Source organism: Cebus imitator, unplaced genomic scaffold (assembly GCF_001604975.1).
Source record: "Cebus imitator isolate Cc_AM_T3 unplaced genomic scaffold, Cebus_imitator-1.0 Scaffold825, whole genome shotgun sequence".
Classification (NCBI taxonomy): Eukaryota; Metazoa; Chordata; class Mammalia; order Primates; family Cebidae; genus Cebus; species Cebus imitator.
In genome coordinates, this window is record NW_016108140.1 from 172,763 (window position 1) to 180,367 (window position 7,605).

The window sequence follows — 7,605 nt, forward strand, 5'->3', positions numbered from 1 at the left end:
CTGCTCTGGTCTTTATTGTTTCTTTTCGTCTACGAATTTTGGGGTTTTTTTTGCTTTTGCTTTGCTATTTCTCTAAGATGCAACATTAGGTTGTTTATTGGAAGTTTTTCTACTTTTTATGTAGGTGTTTATTGCTATAAACTTCCCCCTTTATACTGCTTTTGTCATATCCCATAGAAAAACATATTTAATGTAATTTCATCTTTTAAAAAAATGTTTTTTGAAACTTGTTTTGTGGCCTACCATATGGTCAATCTTTAAGACTATTTTATGTGCTGGGGAGAAAGACATGTATTCTGAAGCTGTTGGACAAAATATTCTGTAAATAGGTATTAGGTTCATTTAGTCTATGTTGTAGACTAAGTCTGATGCTTCTGTGTTGATTTTCTATTTAGATAATCTGTTCAGTGCTGAAAGTGGGTGTTAAAGTTCCAGCTATGATTTTATTGGGCTTTGTCTCTAATAATGTTTGCTTTATATATCTGAGGGCTCCAATGCTGGGTACATATATATTTATAATAGTTATATTCTCTTAAAGAATTGATGATTATATAATAAACTTTCTTGTCTCTTTTTACAGTTTTTGTCTTGAAATCTACTTTGTCTCATGTAAGTGTAGCTCCTCCTGCTCTTTTTTGGTTTCCATTTGCATGGAATTTCTTTTCCAATCCCTTTATTTTCAATCTCTATGTGTCTTTATAGCTGAAGTGCGTTTCTTGTAGGAAGTCTATAGTTGGCTCTTATTTGTTAATTTGTTCGGCTACTCTGTTTTTTGATTGGATCATCTGATCCATTTACCTTCAGTGTTGTTGACAGCTAAGGGCCAACTATTGCCAATCTGCTATTTGTTTTCTAGTTGTTTTGGGTGGTCTTCTCTTCCTTTCTTCTGTGCTTCCTGTGTTCTTTGTGTAAAAGTGAGTTTCTCTGGTGGTACGTTTCAACTGCTTGCTTTCTATTTTGTGCATGTCTGTTATCGGATTTTGGTTTTTGGTTACCATGAAGCTTGTAAAGAACATCTTATAACCAATTATTTTAAACTACTGACAACTTTATACTTTCTTCTTCTGCAGAGTTTGAAGGTCAGAGGTGAGAGCTTAGGGTCTTCCTGGGTCATTCCTGATCCTGTGCCTGACCCTGAGCATCCACCTTGCCTTCTAGATTCCCAAAACTATTGTCACAGCCCCAAACCCCAAATTGTATCATTTCCAAGTCTTTTTTCAGCAAGACTATTTTTGCCATAACTGATATTCTTTGCTCAGATGGATGGGACTGGCCATTTCCATTTAAAAGTTTTTAACAGGCATTTAGTTATTGATTTGAGATTTTTCTGCTTTTTCATGAATGGAATTCTGCTGTAAGTTTCCTTCAGAGCCCGGTTTTCAATGATCCCATAAGTTTTTTGATGTTTTGTCTACTTTTTCATTTATCTTAAAATACTGTCTTATGCTACTTGTGTTTTTTTTTTTCCTGATCTTTTATTATTTTGGAGTGTTATTCTAATGTTCACATTTTTTATGAGTTTCATTGATCCCTGATTTCCTTTTATTATGATGAGAAAACATTCTTTGTGTTATTTTAATGCTTTAATTTTATTGATGTTTGTTTTATGGCTTTGCATAGTGTCTTGGAAAATGTTCTATGTGCATTTGTGAAGAATACATATTCTACTGTTGAATGGACTGCTATATATGTGTCCATTAGGTGTATTTGGTTTCTAATGTTGTTCATATTTTCTATTTCCTTGTCATCTTGTGTCTAGCTATACCCATTAGTGTAAGTGGGGTATTAAAGTCTCCACCTTTCATTGCTGAGTTATTCATTTCTCCCTTCATTTCTGTCAGGTTTTGCTTCCTGTGTTTCTGTACTCTTAAGTGCATATATGTCAATAAGTTTTACATTTTCCTGATTAATTTACCCTTTGTCCTTATAAAATATCCTTACTTCTCATAATATTTTTGTTGTTGTTTTAAAGTAAGTTTTGTGTAATTTTAGGCAATTCCTTTTGTCCTTCTAAGAGACAGTCTATTCAGAAGGTGCCATGGTTGTCCTGGCAGGGAGGATTGGTGCTCTGTACTTGGGGTACATAGCAGTAATGCTGTGTGCTCAGGGCTGAGCACTGCTCCCAAACAGCATGGATTCACAGTGACAGTGGCAGGTCAAGGGGCAATAGACCAGTGATGTGCGGTCACCGTGGCGGTAACCATGACATGGCGGTGCCCACATGGGAAGTAGACATTTCATTTCAGGAGTGTTCAGCTATGAGGGGCACACAGCCAGCCTGCAGCCCTCTCTGGGCGCTCGCATGATCCATGACCACATGATGTCACGAAGGCCAAGCATCTGTCATCTAGGCCTTTCAGTTTCATGTTTCCTCTATGACAAGATTTGTAACAAGGTTGTGACAAAGGACAGACATGAGGCCCCAGAGGGAGAAGGGATATGGGTGGGCGTGCAGCCTGAGAGCTAGCAGCCTCACCTTCCAGACAGGCTGGAGAAGAGAAACAGATGTTCTTGTTCCCAAGAGGGTCTCATGTGCAACTCAGAGGAGCAGGCCTAGGGCGCATACTCCCCCATGACTGGCAAGTTATCCATCTAGAAGAAATGTGGAAAACAGATCAAAATTGGGCACCTTGTTCCTCGCCTCTTACACTGAGGTAGGGAAAGACGGAACACCAGCTGCTCTAAGCACGGTCCCCAGGGTTGGTGACCCTGCCACTTGTCCAACACCCCGAGAAGGCAGCACCCGGATGTCCTCAGGGTTCTGGTCTCCTCTTTAGCCTCCATGATGTCCCCACCCCAGCTCTGCAGTGATGATCTCGAAGTCTCAGATGACAAGAGCTTGCTGCAGAAGAAAGCTGTGACAAGCACCTCAGATCCTGGAAGGACCCCAGCCCTTCTCCTCAATCTGTCCTGCACCAAACCCTAGCATGGAGGCCTTGGAACCTGAAGTTGTCAGATTGGCAAGAATGCAACTGAAGAGAGTTTCATCTAGAGGCTGAAGACTCTAATAACTATTATTTCTTGAGCTCATAGAGATGCTATTAGAACCAGAAAAGGCTGCTGTCAGGCAGATCTGGCAAAGCAAAGACCCCTGGGCCTTATGGAAGGGGAAACAAAGGTGAGCCGTACTGGCTGGACATCTGGGAAGAACTCTGAAGGTGTTGATAATCTCTGAGGGTCAGCGAAAGTCTAACGAGGTGATCTCCTGCTTTGAGCTCAGCAGGAGGCCTCCTTTGCCCCTAGAACCTCCCCTCCAGCCGGGGACAGCATGGCTTTCCTGCCTTGGACACCTGTCAGTGTTCCTGAGGAGAGGGGCGTGCTAGGTCCCCTTGCTGAATGCATTTTTGGACTCACCTGTCTCAGAACAGTCACAGATAAACAATCCCAGGTGGGTTTCCTGTTGGTTAAGAAACGCCTTGACCTTCTACAGGCTCCTCCCAGAACTCCCCCAAATGACTGTCCACAAATGCTAAGAGCAGGCACATATGTCGTCCAGTGATTCACATTTTCCTGGATAGGACCTTGCTTGGTCATCAAAACCCTGTGAAAAACTGGGTTCAGAGAGATAAAGTAACTTGCCCCAGCTTTCTCAGGCAGGGAAGGGCAGGCCAGGGCATGAGTGGGGACCCTCAGCTCCTAGGGCCCCAAGCTCCTACACAGCTGAGGCTTCGTCACCTGGGAGTCATCAGAGGCCAGAGGAGGGGTGAGTGGCATTCACCCACCTGAGGGTCATCTTAAGGAAGGTAGACATGATGTCAGTGCTTTTTATCTCTTGCTAACAAGTAAAGATCCCCATCAAAATGACAATTAGGACAAGTACAGAGCCAAGTACACCTGGGCGAGGAGGAGGAGCATCAGTCAGAGAAACAGGCACCATCACCATCGAGGGCCAGGCACAGGAGCTGGAGCTCTCCATGGGAGTCTGCAACACTGGCAGCGGTATCCTGGTGTAATTTATAGGCCACAGCATTTACCTGTGTTAAGTGCACCATTTGCTGATTTTTTTTGTTAAGTTTGCAGAGTTGCGCAACCATCCCACACTCCAGCCTCAGCATCTCCATGCACCTTCCCTTCTGCAGTGCCCTCTGCTCCATCTCCAGCCCCAGCCCCAGCTGCTTCCTACTCAGCGGATGTGCCTGTTCTGCACATTTCAAGTCAATCCAATCCTGCGACATATGGCCGGCTGCCTCTGCCTCCTGTCTCTCAGGAGCCAATTAGGAAGCTCATCCATACCTGGTTCAAGCATTTTATATGATGATGTTTATATGAGATCTTGGACTTTGAATTGATTCTTTAATGGGATGAGACCCTTGCCAACCTTGGAGCAGGTGAATGTGTTTTTGAATTTGGGAGAGATGTAAATATTTTGGAGCCAGAAGACGGACTGTGCTGAGCAAGACTGGGAAATCTTCCCCAAGATTAACTTCTTCTTTGAGAGGTAAACACCTCTTCAAGGTGTTTACACAACTCACATAAACCCCAAAACTATAAAGATGATGAGTTTTATGCCCATGATTGTGTTACTGACTATGGTACGTTTGGCCTTAGATTGGGAAATGACCTGGGTGATCCTGACCTCACCACATAAGCTCTTTAGGAGCAGAGAGTTTTCTCTGGCTGGTCACTAAACAGGAGGGAAAAGATGAAAAGCACAGATGAATTTGATGCACAATAAATTCTTTGCTTCTGGAGGGGCCTTGTGATGGGAACTCAGGGACCCTTGAGGAGCTGAGAGTGGCTCCTGCAAGGAATTGGAGACTTCAGTCCTTCCACTGCAAGAAACTGATTTCTGCCAACAATATAATGAGGTTGACAGTGGATTTTCCTCCAAGGCTTCCAGATGTGAACTCAACCAACACCTTGAAGGCAGACTTGTGATACTCTGAGCAGAGAACCCAACTACATCCTGCTGGCCTTCTGACCTACAGAATGTGCAATAAATAGGGGTTTTTTAAAGCCACAAAGTACATAGTGTTATGCTGCAATAGAAAATCAACACAAGTATGATCAGTTGGCTTTCATGAACTGGCATGGCTGACTCCAGCATGGCATGGATAACTTCCTTTATATTTGATATTTTTTGATTCTATTATAAATGGTGCTACCTCTTCATCCATTTCAAGTGTCTGTTGCCAGTGTATAGAAATACAATCTATTTTTATATATCGAGTACGTGTCCTGTGTTCCCGCAAAATTCAACTATTAGTTTTTCTTCCCCCATGGTATTGTTAGCACATATACTCACACCACTTGTAAATAAAGAGTGTTATTTTTTCCTTTCCCAACTTTATGCCTTTGACTTCTTTTTCTTTGCCTGGCTAAGACCTCCAGTATGATGTTGAACAGCAGTGGTGAGAGTGGCCATCTGTGTGTTCTTCCTGACAGCGGAGGCGAAAATGGTCATTTTGACCATTATGGTCACCTTTAAGAGTGATATAAACTGTACTCTATCAGATTGAGGAAGCTCCCTTTCACTCTAAGTTTGCTGAGGATTTTATTATAAACAGACCTCAAAATGTATTTACATGCGTCTTTTCAGCACCTCTTGAAATACACATATGGTTTTTCTCCTTTATTCCATTAATGTGAAGAATCGTATCAGTTGATTTTCACATGTTAAACTAGCCTTAGTGACTAGGGCGGTGTTCCTTTTCTTTTTCTTTGTATCTCTGGACGGCTTTATTTCTTCTTTAAATGTTTGCTACAGATTTCTGGGCTAGCCATCTTGGCCTGATGCTTTGCTTGTGGGACATTTTTCTGGTTAATTTATAGTTTTAATTTTTAAAATCATTATAAAAATATTCAAATTTTCTATTTTCTTTGTCACTTTTTTTTCTAGAAATTTGTTCAATTTTTACAGTTCTAAAACAAACTGACTTACGTGTCACCCTCCCAAGCCCCTTCCCACGGTCCCACTATTTCCTGGAACTTAGGAGGTGGGAAGATACTGGCTTAAAGCCGTCACTCTAACCCAGACCTCATTCTTCATAGCGTCTAGCCTAGGGATGGGGCTAAAATAAATACTCAACATTTTTGTTCCCCACTCATGGAGGAATTTCCCTCTCTCTCTCTCTCTTTTTTTTTTTTTTCCTGTAGATACCCTTATAAAGAGTTTGGAGTTTTGTTTTCCCCTAAGGCAAAAGGATGCTACTTCAAGGTCACTCAGCACACATAAGGGCTGTTGATATGAAAGATTTCCAAACCTTTTAGGAACTTCCTCACAATGGAGCAGGCAGTTCATGGCCCTGTGCCAGCATGCTGCACGGGACAGGGAGCTAGTTAGTTTGCCTTCCTATGGCAAAGGATCCACACATGGCAAAAAGCCACTCTCAGCTGCTTCAGACACTAGCTTGCTGGACTGGCAAGTGTACCCTCTTCAGATGCCTTTGCCACTGTTTGATGACTCAGAGATTCAGCACATGGCAGTGTGTTTAGAAGAGGAGCTATGTAGTGATGGAGACAGGAGGTGCTCAGAGGGGACCCCGTTCCATGCAGAGCTTGTTTGGTTTTGGTGTTAAGGAAGAAAGCCCTTCCTTCCAATGAACTGCCAGGACTTCAAGGGACCCTAAAGATAGCATAGTAACTCTCTTATTACACAGATGGAGAGGCGGCTGCCCAGCAAGGTGGCATGATTTATCCTTGTTCATGTGGTGACTGAGGGTGGGCTGAGACCAGCAGCTCTGACTTCCACAGCCAAGGCCAATGTCTTTCTGTGGGCGGGCACCTCCCTACTTCACTTCCGACCTTAGTTTTCATCTTTCCCTATCTACCCAAATCTATAGGCTTACGGAGTGCACTCCTTAACCTTTTCACAGCACACCTCCTTTCTCTGTGCCCTTACTTTTTTATGAACTCCTCCCCAAGGAAAGAGCCTGAGGGATGGGCCAGACATTCTCAATCAAGCCGCTGGTTGGGTAAGTAGATTTGGAGGTTTTCTTGGGGCCACATAACCTACTTAACTCTCTTTATACATAATGGGGAATAAATATGAAGCCACTTTGTCCCCTTGGAAAGGAAGGAGATGGTCTTGGAACAGTGTTATTTAGCAAATGCTTATTGAGACCCTTCCTAGGCTAAGTGCAGAGACTTTATAGTGAACATACCATACAAGGAGGGTCTTGCCCTCAAGGAGCTTGCATTTGAGTGGGGAGAAGTGCAGCAAGAGAACAAATAAATAAACAAGATATTACTGGTGCTGATGAGTCCCTGGAAACAAAGACATAAAGTGACTCAATAGAGAGTAACTGGGTGGGTGTTCGGAGGTCTAGCCATGGAAGGCCTGTCTAAAGGGCTCCAACTAGTCTGAGCCTGCAAGGTGTGGAAGATTGGGGGGAAGACATTCTTTGTGAGAGGACAACAAGTTGTAAGTACCCAGCATGGCAAGGAATTGGATGTTATGGGGCTCTCGGGGTTCTACCAGTGCAGCCAGAGAGAACCATGAGTAAGTCAGAACATGGCATAAGGTGGGGCTTAAGCAAGGGCAGGTGCCAGATGTTACAGGGCCTCATGGACCACCAGAGGGGAACTGAATTTCATTCCAAAGGAATAGAAAGATTTTAATATTTTTTAAAAAGATTACTTTGGTGAATGGAAACACCACATGTG